The sequence below is a fragment of the Rana temporaria genome, chromosome 2 (assembly GCF_905171775.1).
Source record: "Rana temporaria chromosome 2, aRanTem1.1, whole genome shotgun sequence".
NCBI lineage: Eukaryota > Metazoa > Chordata > Amphibia > Anura > Ranidae > Rana > Rana temporaria.
In genome coordinates, this window is record NC_053490.1 from 315379905 (window position 1) to 315395703 (window position 15799).

Here is a 15799-nt window from a genome sequence, read left to right on the forward strand (position 1 = left end):
TGCAGGTTTTTCTCTTCAGGTTTACCAAAACCATCTAATATGAGGTCAAACCTTAAGAGTTTCAATTTGAATGCAATCAGGCAGGCCCTTGCACTACATGGTTTTGGTAAACCTGAAGAGAAAAACCTGCAGGAAAACTGATAGTGTGTATTGGGCTTCTTTCACACTGGGACGCTTTTCAGGCGTCTTAGTGCTAAAAATAGCGCCCGTAAAGCACCTGAAAAGCTCCTCTCATGCTTACCCAGTGTGAAAGCCTGAGTGCTTTCACTCTAGGGCGGTGCGCTTGCAGGACGGGAAAAAAAGTCCTGCAAGTAGTATTTTTTGGGCGATGCGGGAGCGGTGTATACACCACTCCCAAAATGCCCATTGAAATGAATGGGAAGCACTGCCTGCACAGTGCTTCAGCAGCGGCGCAACACAGCCGCTTTTAACCCTTTGTTCGGCCGTTAGCGGGGGGTTAATCATTTTTTTTACAGGGTATAAAAGTGATGAGAGGCACCGATAAGTGTAGCAATAAGTTGCTAAATGTAGTACCTTTATTAAATGTAACCATATTGTTACACTTATGCCCTGTACACACGATCGGTCCATCCGATGAAAACGGTCTGATGGACCGTTTCCATCAGTTAACCGATGAAGCTGACTGATGGTCAGTCGCGCCTACACACCATCAGTTAAAAAAAACAATCGTTTCAGAACGCGGTGACGTAAAACACAACGACGTGCTGAAAAAAACGAAGTTCAATGCTTCCAAGCATGCGTCGACTTGATTCTGAGCATGCGTGGATTTTTAACCGATGGACGTGCCTACAAACGATCGTTTTTTTTCTATAAAACAAGATTGAATTTTTTTAACCGATGGATAAATAACCGATGGGGCCTACACACGATCGGTTTGGTGTGATGAAAACGGTCCATCAGACCGTTCTCATCGGTTTGACCGATCGTGTGTACGTGGCATTAGAGGCTCCTCTCTTCTCTTTTATACTCAGTTGTTACATGACGCTACTCTTATATCAAGACAGCGCTTGTATATCAAGGCAAAATTTATTATTTTTTGCCTGTCTTGCAAAACACTCTCAAACCAAGGTTTTACTGTAGTTGAAACATAGTGATTGGGTCAATTGTGTGCTTGGTAAAGTGTATTTTTATGTAAACCGGCATCAGAATGGTAATACAGACACCCAGAGGTACTAACACATATCTCCAGTTATGTACTAAACCTTCCTCCCCTGGAGGCTCTAAGTCCCTTGAACTTCTTTTAGGAAGTCAGTGTTTGGCCCTTCCCCTTTCTGAGCCTCAAAAACAGTGATGTCACTCATCACATCTGTGAACTAATGGCAAAGGATGGAGGTTGCGGGTCTAACTGCCAAAGTTCTTTATGAACTTGCAACTTTGAGATGACTTTCTTTTTAGATTTTCATTAAAAACAGATTATACATACATTTGTATTAATAAACGTGTAAATGAGAGACCACTTTGTTTTTGTATACAGATACACAGATTTATACACAGTATGTACTTTAGTGGTTAGCATTGTTGCCTCACAGTTCTGAGTTCTTGGGTTGCTTCCAATCAAGGATAGTATCTGCAGTGCCTTGTGTGTTCGCTTAAGTTTGCATTGGCTTTGTTCACAATCTAAAACATACTTGTAGGTTGGTTGACATTTATCACTGTGTGTCCATGTGTATGATAGTGGAAGAGACATTTTTATTTAAAGCGGTGTTCACCCTCCTTAACATCAGTCTAGCATTACATTCGGCATCGTAGCGCGAGCTACAGTATGCCGGTCTTACATTTTTTATCCCAGTACTCACTGTGCTATTGCACATTGAAGATTCCGACTCCCGCGGGGAATGGGCGTGTCTATGGAGAGGGAGGATGATTGACGGCCGGCTCTGGCACGTCACGCTCCCCGAAGACAGCCGGAGTAGGTCTCGGCTCTTCACGGCGCCTGCGCACAGGCTATGCGCAGGCGCCGTGAAGAGCCAAGCCTATTTCGGCTATTTCCGGAGAAGCGTGATGTGCCAGGGCCGGCCGTCAATCACCTTCTCTCACCATAGGAACGCCCATTCCCCGGAATCTTCAATGTACAATAGCACAGTGAGTACGGGGATAAAAAAATGTAAGACCGGCATACTGTAGCTCGCGCTACGATGCCGAATTTTATGCTAGAATAAAAAAAAATTTTTTTTTTTTTTTTTAATAGGGTGAACCCCCGCTTTAAATGGGACAAGCAGTGATATTCTCAGCAAAGTGCTGTGCAAACTATATATGTTATATAAATTAAATGAGAGAAATAAATCATGTATGTGTGTATTTATGAGAGAAATTGGATGTACTCAGGGAAATTCTTTATGTATTCTGTATGTATGCCTAATGTTATACTGATGAATTGCTGTTATTTTTTTTTTTAGTTTGCTAACCTTATACAGCTTCTGAAATCTGAGATTTTTACTATAGCATTAAATAATTACTGTACTTCTGTGAACAAATACAGAAAAGGCTCCCGCTCATCAAAATAAATATGACTATACTGTCCTCAAATGACTCCTTCACTCCCTCTGCACTGCCCTCATCTTTACATGGCAGTGTTCTAAACAGAAACCAAACCTGGCACCACTTGTGTACTGTGCATGGGGTGCCCTAATAAATCAATGGAAAGAACATCTCCTGAGCAAGCTTCTATACATGCACATCACAATAGATATTTAGCATCAATTTTAAAGGAAAATGTCCTACTATTGCAATGTATGCCAGACAGGAGACTGCACCTTAGAATCCTTTGGGCAACCTTACAGTATAATATATTGTTCGTAGCACAGACAGCGATCAACAGAAGAGTTTGTGATAGCAGATGATTGGAACAAGGCTTTGGAACCACTAAATGTGGCACAGTACAAAGTAAAACCCCCACCCCTTGACCCACATTCCACAAAGAATTACCCTTTTTCTTTAAAGGGGTTGTAAAGGTTTGTTTTTTATTTTCTAAATAGGTTCCTTTAAGCTTGTGCATTGTTGGTTCACTTACCCTTTCCTTCCATTTCCCTTCTAAATGTTTTTTTTCTTTGTCTGAATTTCTCACTTCCTGTTTCTCCTCAGTAAGCTTGCCCCATCATCCGAGCGGTGGAAAGTCAGCCAGAACAGCTTACTAGGAACAGCTCACTGAGGAGGAACAGGAAGTGAGAAATTCAGACAAAGGAAACAAAGAAAATCGAAGGAAAAGGTAAGTGAACCAACAATGCACTAGCTTAAAGGAACCTATTTAGAAAATAAAAAACGAACCTTTACAACCCCTTTAATTATTCCTACAGTAAAGGAAATTTGTGGTGCAGTCAATTACATAATCAAAGTGTTTATTATACAATGAAAATAACCAAAGCTTGAAGGAGTATTGAATTTTTGATGCAAGGAAATACATAAACCCTATGTTTGGTAAGATCACAATTCATATTTGATATGTAAAAACAAAATAACCTTTGTGATCCAATTCTAATATGCCGTTGATGTTCTCAGCAATAAATATCATATGTAAAGACTCAAGTGTCCTTCCTTTTTTCTATGCACCCTCCCATTTCCTTCCACATGACTGCACCCTGCCTCTATATATGGAATCTGCTAGAGCAGTATAGGATGCAGGGTCAAGAAACACACAGCGAACAGGCACTGAAATTACGCAACAAACAAGGCTATTTAAGGGTCACATTTCTGAAATGCGACAAAGGAAAGCAAATAAGTTCATTTCTATTGACAGGTTTGCTTGGACTAAAATGTGAGCAATATGAGTAAGTGTCTAGACTTAGATTGTTTTGTAATAACAATTCAGCAGGTAATGATTTTGAAATGTGCAGAGCAATCAGACAGCAGAACAAAAGGTCACAACATAAATAAATTCAGGTCTCAGGAAAGTCAGGAAAATTAGTTTTCATCTATTTCAATTATGTGAAATAAATTGTACCAAGCCTCTAGATTAGTGGTAGTCAACTAAAATTATAGGGGACCTCAAGCGTGGTCCTTAAAGCGGAAGTAAACCCATCAATTTAACAGTTTCAAAAAGCAGTTACATTCCTGCCATGCCGGGAATGCTAACTGTCACATTGGTTGTGCTCTCAACCAAACTGTCAAACCATCCAATGGCTGGTGTCATAACTGATCACATGTGCAGCATCATGGCAGTTGAAGATTAAACAGAGGCCAAGATGGCAGCTTCCTTGCCTGAAAATTATAGGAGGGTTTACTTCCACTTTAACACCCCAGAGGGCTACACAATAGTGACGTATATTCACACCCCAACACCCAAAAATCCTGCTGCATTTTTTCACAGCTTATTGCAATGCACACTGAAAAAGTTGGAGTACAATAACCCCCAGCATTGGTGTCAACGGATGCAAAAACAATCCTAAACATTGGTGTTAGTGGACACAATAGTAACCCCCAACATCAGTATTAGTGGATGCAATAAAAAAACATTGGTGGTCGCTGGTTGTGAAATTTAACCTCCTACACACGCCCCCACCTTGGTGGTCAGTGGCAGTGAAAGTAAATGCCCAACCCCCTTACTACGGTATATGTGTTTAAATGTAAAATTGGCGCCACGCCAAACTTTGACAGAAATCAGATACTGTAGGTATGCCTGTGGGTTGAGGTGAGATCTGTGCAGGCCACTAAAGTTCACCCACACCAAACTTATCAAACCATATCTTTATGCATCTGTCTTAGAGCACAAGGGCACATTCATGCACACAGAAAAAGCCTTCTCCAAACTGTCTACCACAAGGTTTGAAGTGTACAATTATCTAAAATGTCTTTGCATCAATACTACTCTTCACTGGGGCCAGGGATCCTGCTGATATGCTGACTAGATCCTAGCCATGATAAAGCACTAACCAATAGTGTGAAACGCGTAGGCTGTTAATCCCCATTTTTGCTGTGATTTTGTAGTGCCAATTTTTATGCGGCTGTCCATTTATCTTCTCTATCACTTGATAAACTCCAAGCCTCCTTTGTAAAATCTACAATCTATCCACAACCTGTTCCCAATATTCCAGCTCCTGTAGCAATTTTATAGAATCTTCTTCACTGAGATTATTGTATTTAGAATATGCTTGTTCTAATGCAAAAAAGTATTCCAGGAAAGCAGGCAGAAATGCAGTTTCTGCCCAAGTTTTTCAGAAATGAACAAAAAATGTGTTAAAACATAGAATGCACTTTTGGTACCATTATTTCCTAGTGGCACTCCAAACGCAGATAGTAGTCCTGTGTTTTGAGAAAAAGGGTGACCGCTCAGATAGACTGAAGAACTCTCTCACCAGATCCAAAACCCAGGGTGCCGGTAATGCAATGACATGCAAAAACCGAAGAGGAAGACTAGGACAGCCACACTCCAAAAAAACGTTCCTTTTTAATAAAAATTGGTCACAAACATGACATGTCACAACAGAAATTAGGAAAAATAAACTGACGCGTTTCACACTGTCACACAGGGCTTAATCATCCCTCCCCCCTCCTTTATTTGTCTTTACTTTAGCTGTATAGGTGTACCACTGATCATCTTGGTGACCTCCCAGTCCTACAGTTTGTACCCAATTGGGGTAGGCTGGCCTAGGTCGCTGAGTACCATATTCTTTTTCTGTTAAATGTTTGCCTGTACATGGTGATTATACTACTTAAGTTGTATATCGAATGCAACTACCTCAAGTGTTGTAAATTGATAAACCCAATAAAAATGTATTGATAAAACAGAACTAAAGATACTACTTTCCAGCGATACATCTACAAGCTTCCTTGCTGGCACCAACATCTTCCTCTGTTCTTCTTCTGGGTTTCAGCATTTTCAGCCATCTTGATTGGCCAATTCTGAATGCACAAAAGAGTCATAGCATAAAGGTGTGCCAAGAAGGCACACTGATCTGTGTTTAAAGTTTGTAAACAGGAAGGTGAAAATTGTGTTATGAAATGGGGCGATATTCATAAATTGCCGCCCGCCCACTAGTAATTAATAAATACGTTTTGAAAACAACATTTATCTACACGACCGCTTTTCATGTCATGGAAAAAACAAAGTTTTTCTCAACGTGATTCCTCTCAAGCCTGCCTTGCATACACACAATCGTGATAAAAAATGCTCGAGCAAAGCGCGGTGATGTACAACACGTACGACGGCACTATAAAGGGGAAGTTCCATTCAAATGGCGCCACCCTTTGGGCTTATTATGCAAATTTCCCTTCTCATAACTTGCTTCTGAGCATGCATGTTTTTTCCCGTCGTTAAAGCCTACACAAAACCATTTTTCACAACAAGAAAAACAATGAGAAAAAATATAGAGCAGGTTCTAAATTTTTAGGGCCAGATTCACAGAGCAGATACGACGGCGTATCTCCTGATACGCCGTCGTATCTGTTGTTCTATCTATGCGACTGATTCATAGAATCAGTTACGCATAGATAGCCAGAAGATCCGACAGGTGTAATTGTTTTACACTGTCGGATCTTAGGATGCAATACCGCGGCCGCCGCTGGGGGGAGTTCGCGTCATAATACAGCGTTGGGTATGCAAATTAGGAGTTACGGCGATCCACGAAGATTTTTCCCGTCGTTACGTCGTCGCGAGTGTTAGATTTCCGTCGCAAAGATAGGGCACCTTTAACATTGTGTAAAAGTACTCCACCATGTTAAAGTATGCCCGTCTTTCCCGCATCGCTTTTGAATTTTTTTTGAATTTTTTTCTTTCCCGGCGCAAGTCTTTTTTTCACGTCGCGATTCACAAAACGTCGGCGCGTCGTAATTTCGCGCAAAGCACGTCGGGAAATTTGCGACGGGAGCATGCGCAGTACGTCCAGCGCGGGAGCGCGCCTAATTTAAATGGTACCCACCCCATTTGAATTGGGCCGCCTTGCGCCGGACCTGTTTACGATACACCGCCGCAAATTTCCAGGTAAGTGCTTTGTGGATCGGGCACTAAATCGGAAAATTTGCGGCGGTGTAACGTAAACGGGTTACGTTACGCTGCGCCGCCGGACTGTGAATCTGGCCCTTAATGCCCATTTTTCTCGTCGAGAAAAATGCTCTGGAGCCTACACACAATTGTTTTTAACGACCAATTTGAAAAAAATCATTTTTTTCGTCATGAAAAGGTCGCGTGTACGCGGCATTAGAATGAAAAACAACCATCATCCATGGTGTTTTTTTTTTTGCTATTGTAAAATTACCACTAAATTGGTAGCAGTCAGTGGGGTTTATTTACTAAAACTTTGCATAGAAACCAATCGGCTTCCAGGTATTTTTTTGCCAAAACACGATGAAAGTTGAAGTTAGAAGCTGATTGTCTACCATGCAGAGCTGCAGCAGGTTTTGGACTCTCCAGTATTAGTAGATCAACCCCAATGTGTTTGTACAAGGCACTTATTAATATTTAGTATTTAACCACTTAATCACCGAATTACGGCTACAAGGCGGTTCCTTAACTCTAGGAGGACATCCATGGACGTCCTCCCAGAGAATCGTTCCCGCGCGCCCCCTCGGGCGTGTACACGCGATCACCTGTGCTCGCCAGGTCCACGGGACCCGCAGCTACAAGGATCGCGGTAAAGGGCCAATGAACGCGGCTCTTTACCACGTGATCCAATGACGGCGCGATCACAAATGTAAACAAAGAAAACAGGGGTCACTTTCAGTTCATCGCTCTCCTCTCCTCTCACCGATCCAGCGTGAAAGGAGAGGAGAGCAATTAGAGACAAACTGTAAGTGCCCAGCAGTACCCAACAGTGCCCAATAGTGCCCAGCAGTGCCTAATAGTGCCAAGCAGTGCCCAATAGTGCCCAGCAGTACCCAATAGTGCCACATCTCTGCCACATCTGTGCCCCACCAGTGCACACCAGTGCCAAACCAGTGCCCATCAGTGCCGCTTGTGCCCATCAGTGCTCATTTGTGCCACTGCAGTGCCACATCAGTGCCGCCTGTGCCCACCAGTGCCGCCTGTGCCCACCAGTGCCACCAGAGCCACACCAGTGGCACCTTTGCCCATCAGTTCCACCTGCGCCACCTGTGCCCACCAGTGCCACCAGAGCCATCTTTGCCCATCAGAGATACAAAGTGATGGGAAATCCAAAATGTTATAGTTATCACCATACCAGTAGGTTGGGGGATATTTTCCACTGGGATAACCTGTTCCAAAATGAAAATTGGGGGATATACCCTGACTTTAAAGATTTTCCCTTGCTTTTCTGTTTTTCTGTTGTTCTGTTGTGTGATTAGAACTCTCCCCAATAGAACACAGAAAAAAAAAAATCACAAATAAAACAGAATTTTTAAAAATATTCCCTACTTTATCCAAAATGTTAAAAACAAAAAGATTTGGCTTTAGATATACTTTAACCACCTCCCATCTGCGCTATAGCCAAAAGACGGCTACAGCATGGACCTAATTTTCCAGGAGGGTGTCCATGGGAGTCCTCCCATTCTTAAGCGGCCTGCGTGCCCCCTGCACGGTGTGCGCGGTACGCTCTGTGATCGCTCTGTGATCAGTCAATGAGACTCGGCTGATCACAGCCCAACCCCTTACCACATGATCAGCTGTCAGCCAATGACAGCTGATCATGTGATGTAAACAGAGCCGGTAATCGGCTATTTTTTCTCCTTACGCTGACAGCGTGAGGAGAAAAAAAAAAGCCGATCACCGGCGGCTGTCATCGGGACATCGGTCCCGATCAAAGAAAGCAGCCACCTGCTCATCTGTGCCGCCTAATAGTGCCACCTAACAGTACACAACAGTGCTGCCTACCAGTGCCCACCAGCACCACCTACCAGTGCCACCCATCAGTGCCCACAGTGCCACCCATCAGTGTCACCAATCAGTGTCACCTACCAGTGCCTCCCATCAGGGCCAACTTCCAGTGCCCATTAGTGTCACCTACCAGTTCCATCAGTGCCACCTATCACTGCCACCTATCAGTGCCCATCAGTGCCATCTATCAGTAACACCTATCAGTGCCATATATCAGTACCACCCATCAGTGCCATCTTATCTGTGCCCATCAGTACTGCCTTATCTGTCCCCATGAGTGCCGTCTTATCTGTGACTATCAGTGCCACCTTATCTGTGCCTATCATTGCCCATCAGTGCCGCCTCATCAGCACATATCAATGAAGGAGAAAAACTACCTGTTTGCTAAATTTTATTTGAACAATCTATGAGGCCCGTACACACGTCAGAGGAATTCGTCGTGCCAAACACATCGAGTTCCTCGTCGAGTTTAGTGTTGAAGCCGCCAAGGATCTCGGCGGGCCGACTTTCCTCATTGAACAACGAGGAAATAGAGAACATGTTCTGAAAAGTGTACACACGACCGAGTTTCTCGGCAGAATCCAGCTCCGATCGAGTTTCTGGCTGAATTCTGCAGAGAAACTCGGTCGTGTGTACGGGGCCTGAAACATGTTTTTTTTTTTTCAAAATTTTCCATTTTTTTTGTTTGTTTAACAAAAAATAAAAACCCCAGTGGTGATTAAATAACACCAAAATAAAGCTCTATTTGTGGAAAAGAAATTATAAAAAATTAATTTGGGTAACAACGTTGTATGACCGTGCAATTGTCATTCAAAGTGTGTCAGCGCTGAAAGCTGAAAATTGGTCTGGGCAGGAGGGGGTTTAAGTGCCCAGTAAGGAAGTGGTTAAATTCACATTAATAAATGATTAATTCATGCACACACACCCAGGTATGTTACAATAGATATGGTTTAATTTCTTTAGCTTTTTACTTATTTTATTCATGCGTTGTCATCAGTTAGGAATTTCCATTGTCCCAGAATATGACACAGAGATGCTCACTGAGTACAATTTATATCAGACAGCTGAGAAGAGTTGTTTCATAGCTCACAGGTGGAGGGAAAAGACTGGCATTAAACATCTGTAGCACTACCCCCGTAGGAGCTGCTGGTGAGTTTTGGGCCTGCACGTTACCTCAACACTCCAATGTCCACACAAGATGTAAAACCTCTAACTGTCAGGTTTTATTATTTTGCTGAAAACTTGTGAAGAAGGTAGAAGGATAAGGGGAAGGGAAAGTTCAGGTACACGGTACAGATCACTGGGGAAAACCCCTCAACTTCAAAGTCATTCGCCACTCCCTCCTGAGTGGGTATTGCTCACCCGGATAGACCCCTCTCACCTGGCCTAGCAGCCGGAATGATGCACGAACCAGTTCGCTAACAGTCTCTGCCACAGACTGATTGAGAACAAATGGAATAGTCCGGAACCCTCTGCCACAGGATTTAGCACGCAAACTTCCAGCCGTACAGTTAAAGATCCTTTAAGCCGACAGATGCCGCAGTGCATCTGTTTCGCTCCCCTCCCTTTTTTTCCTCAATTTTTTTTTTTTTTTACTTTCATACATTATATTTTGTACTGTTTTCTATTTGAATTTACAATACATAATTATTAAACAAAAAAAAAGAATTGTTGCCAAAAAACCTTCAATGAGGAAACAAGACTCAACTATGCACAAAAACATAGGAACTAGGGAGCAGGAAAATGCTCTGTTGTGCCGCGTTTGCATTTAGAAGCGTTGTTTGCATTGTAAATGGTCAGAAATATCTTCAATTAAAAACACCTATAAACAAAACGTGGCTAAATGCGTGTGCATGCTGTTAGGATCATTTGGCGTTTCAAATGCCAATAAACTTCCATCCCGAACTAATTTTTTTGGGCTTTCAAAATAATGTCACTAAACTCAACTGCCTCTCAACGACTATAAACTACTCAGTGTACATAGGTAGATAAGATAACATAGAAGAAGTTCAGGGGCTGCTAAAAAAAATGCCCAACTGCCCTTAAATGTTTATCAGCAGCAGTGTACATGAGGCCTTAAACACTTCTATTTCTGAAAGCATTCTTAAAGCGGGGGTTCACCCGAAAAAAATTTTTTAACATTAGATTGAGGCCCCTTTCACATGTCCGTTCCGCCTGTCCGTTCATTACAAGTCCGTTAACGGACTTGTAATGAATCCCTATGGGAACGCGTCCGTTAGCGGATGGAGCATCCGCTAGCGTCCGCGTCCGTCGGGATCCGGTTTTCGGATGGAAGAAAACCCTATTTTTCTTCCGTCCGGCGGAACGGAACTGATGCAGATGGACACACGGTCCGTCTGCATCCGGTTCCCCATAGGGCAGAGCGGAGCTGAGACAGGGCGGTCCCTGCACTGTGTGCGGGGACCGCCCTATCCGCCGAGAGCTCAGCGGGGATCCCCGCTGAGCCGACGGAGCGGAAAAAGAAACTGAGAGGAAACTGACAGGACGTGTGAAAGAGGCTAATTTTTCTAAGCAGAATCGGGTGTTTTTTTTAAAATCAATGCAGTATTTACCGTTTTAGAGAGAGATGTTCTCCGCCGCTTGCGGGTATGATCTTCGGGACTGGGCGTTCCTATTTGATTGAGAGGCTTCCGACGGTCGCATACATCGCGTCACGAGTTGCCGAACATCAGTGCGGCTCTATACGGAGCCTGCGCGCCGACGTTCGGCTATTTTTGGGAACTCGTGACGCGCTGTATGCGACCGTCGGAAGGCTGTCAATCAAATAGGAACGCCCAGTCCCGCAGCCCATACCTGGAAGACGCGGAGAACATCTATCTCTAAAACATTAAGTACTGCATTGATTTAAAAAAAAAAACACCCGATTCTGTTTCCCACAATTAGCTTCAATCTAATGTTAAAAATTGATTTTTTGGGTGAACCTCCACTTTAATTTACTGCATTCTTTCCATGCCTGCCTCAAACTACTGCACATTAATATATACTGTGTGTGTGTGTATATATATATATATATATATATATATATATATATATATATATATATATATAAAATATATAGTATATATATAAACACTTAATAGGTATTTATGTGTCAACAATTTACACAGCGCTTTATGTATAATGTACATTCACATCAGTCCCTGCCTTTAAGGAGCCTACGATCTTGAGTCCCTGTTTCACATACAAACACAAACTAGGGCCTATTTGGTCAGGAGTCTATTGATCTTCCAGCTTGTCTTTTGGTGTGGGAGGAAACCAGAGTGCCCAGAGGAAACCTACGCAAGCACAACACACAATGAAAACTATGCAGGTAGTGGGTCACTTGTTTGACCACGTTGTTCCTGTAAAATTACACACCAAAATAAATTCATCAGTTAGGTTGGGAATCTTTTATGAAGATTCATTCATACTGTGATTTGCAGTGCTCAGCACGGTCATTGTCACATTTAGGCATATCATTTATGAAGGCAGTCTCTCTAAATTCTTTGCTACATTTAATAGTAATATTTTCTATTATGTATGTTTTTCCTAACTCTTTTTATTGGAACGGCAAGTCTCTTCTTGTACATAAATCATGAGTGTAATTGGAGGATTTGTCATAAGATTTTAAGTAAGGTGTGTGTGTCGTTTCTCATGGCCACACCCCGTTTATTAAGTATGTATCTCATTTCCCTTTGCTCTTCGAGGTCACCAGTTGCTTATATTTAACCTTGAGATTGTAAATCTGTGTTCAGACATGCTTGACATGAATTACATTTTCACATGCACACCCTGGTCTATCTAAATAACAGGTGGCTATGGAAGATGTGTCAAATGATTAATTTTTAGCATCAGCTGATCTTTTATACTTTCATGTATGAATATAAATATAAAGATATTATATAATAATATATTAGGGCTGTTACTGATTAAAATTTTTGTGTTCGATTAATCGTTTTTTTTTTAATCGACTAATTTCGATTAATTAACGCACATACAGATACAACTACTTTTAGCTGATCTCCTTGCATTGCAACTCTGCATTAGTCAGTGGTAAATGTGGTATACACTATATACAATCACTCGACAATAGTTGGTTTCCACAATCCATGACTTCCCCCCCATACCGTAATATCCACATCTTCCCCCCCCCCATACCGTAATATCCACATCTCCCCCCCATACTGCAAGAATATACACATCTGCCCCCCATGCTGTAATATACACATCTGCCCCCATGCTGTAATATACACATCTGCCCCCATGCTGTAATATACACATCTGCCCCCATGCTGTAATATACACATCTGCCTCCATGCTTTAATATACACATCTGCCTCCCATACTGCAAGAATATACACATCTGCCCCATGTGTACATTACAGCATGGGGCAGATGTGTATATTCTTGCAGTATGGGGGCAGATGTGTATATTAAAGCATGGGGGCAGATGTGTATATTAAAGCATGGGGGCAGATGTGTATATTAAAGCATGGGGGCAGATGTGTATATTCTTGCAGTATGGGGGCAGATGTGCATATTAAAGCATGGGGGAAGATGTGTATATTACAGCATCTGCCCCCATGCTGTAATATACACATCTGCCCCATGCTTTAATATCCCTCATCTGTCCCCATGCTTTAATATCCACATCTGCCCCCATGCTTTAATATCCACATCTGTCCCCATACTGCAAGAATACACATACACCGACTCATAAGTATAAATGAAGCATCTGCCCCCATACTCCAGGAATATATATATCTGCCCCCATAATGTTACCACACACAGGATGGTTGTCCACTCTTACCTGACTATACATCAGGCAGGCAGACCCATCTACAGAGTAGCTGATGGACACGTGCGCAAGGGAAGATGTTACAAGCAGGCGGGCGGGTGATGATGACGTCAGCGCGCCGCTACTCAGCTGCCGCCGGGTGGACCAAGATGGCCGTAGCTCCCGAGCTAGCCCAAAGCCGCTGCCTTTCCTACGGGCGAGACCGCGGAGCTCACTCCGCGGATCGTCCTCGATCAAATTTTTTTAATCGATCAAAGAAATTAACGATTAATCGACCAATTATTCGCTAATTTCCGCAGCCCTATAATATATATATATATATATATATATATATATATATATATATATATATGGTGTGTATATATATATATATATATATATATATATATATATATATATATATATATATATATATACACACAATGGCCCGGATTCAGTAAGGACTTACGACGGCGTATCTCCAGATAAGCCGTCATAAGTCCAAATGCGCGCCGTCGTATCTATGCGCTTATGCAGGAACTGAGATACGCCTGAATTTTTCAAGATACGACCGACGTAAGTCTCCTTACGCCGTCGTAATTTGGGTGAATATTTACGCTGGGCGCATGGGGCGCTTCCGTAGATTTACGCGTCGAATATGCAAATTACCTAGATACGCCGATTCAGAAACGTACTTGCGCTCATTGGATTTAGCTACGCCGTTTACGTAAGGCGTATGTCCGGCGTAAGTTTACCCCTCATAAAGCAGGGGTAAGTCATGTTAAGGTATGGACATCGGAAACGTCGGAACAGCGTCGTATTTTACGTTGTTTGTGTATGTCGTGAATGGGGATGGGCGTAGGTTACGTTCACGTCAACAAAGCATTGAGCCGACGTATCTTAGGGAGTATTTGCAAAGTGATTCTGAGCATGCGCGCGCATGCGCCATTCGATCGAACATACATTTACATGGGGTCACGGTTAATTACAATACAACACGCCCACTGCCTTGCTACTTTGAATTACGCGGGCTTACGCCGGCCCATTTACGATACGCCAACGTAACTTTGGGAGCAAGTGCTTTCTGAATACAGTACTTGCCTCTCAATGTTACGTCGGCGTAGCGCATAGAAGATGCGTTACGCACGCTCAAAGATACGACAATGTATCTGAATCGCGGCCTATATTGCCAAAAGTACTGGGACGCCTGCCGTTGCACACACATGAACTTTAATGGTATCCCAGTCTTAGTCTGTACGGTTTAATTTTGAGTTGGCTCACCCTGTACAGCTTCAACTCCTCTGGGAAAGCTGTCCACAAGGTTTAGGAGTGTGTCTATGGGAATGTTTGACCATTCTTCCAGAAGCGCATTTGTGAGGTCAGGCACTGATGTTGTATGAGAAAACCTGGCTCGCAGTCTACACTCAAATTCATCCCAAAGGTGTTCTATCGGGTTGAGGTCTGGCCTCCTCCAACCCAAACTTGCTCATCCATGTTTTTATGGACCTTGCTTTGAGCACTGGTGTGCAGTCATGTTGAAACAGGAAGGCGCCATCCCCAAACTGTTCCCACAAAGTTTGGAGCATGAAATTGTTCAAAATGTCTTGGTATGTTGATGTCTTAAGAGTTCCCTTCACTGGAACTACGGGGCCAAGCACAACCCCTGAAAAACAACCCCACACCATAACCCCCCCTCCACCAAATGATTTGCCTTATATTTGTCTTTCTCTATTTTGTGAGACCCTAGTTGACTACCACATATACCTGTGTATGACATGACACCATCATCTTGGAACCCTTTGCATGCTATTAATTCATTTTGTGAAATGTACTACCAGCCTCCATATTTATTTGGATTAATGTTGCCATAAAGCCAATTTTTTTTTTTTTTTTTAGTTTTGGATATAATAGGGAAAGATCCAAGCTCTTGAGATTTTACTGCTATCCAGGGCTCCCTTAGAAAATGTCTGATCACTTCCACATGTTTTGCCCAACAGGAAGTGATAGGAACTCTTCAACAGCAACACAGATAGAAGGCTAGAACTCCAGGCGTTTGTTTTTCAATTACTGTCTATGACCCTGTTACATATTTTTCCATCCATTCTTGTCTTTTAAAACCACTGTCACCAAGAAGGAGAGTCCTGGCTAGAAGTGCAAAACAGACAGTGGTCTAGTCTACCCCCCACTTTATCTAAGACTAAAACAAAAGTTTGTGATTTAATATACGCTTTAAACAAATT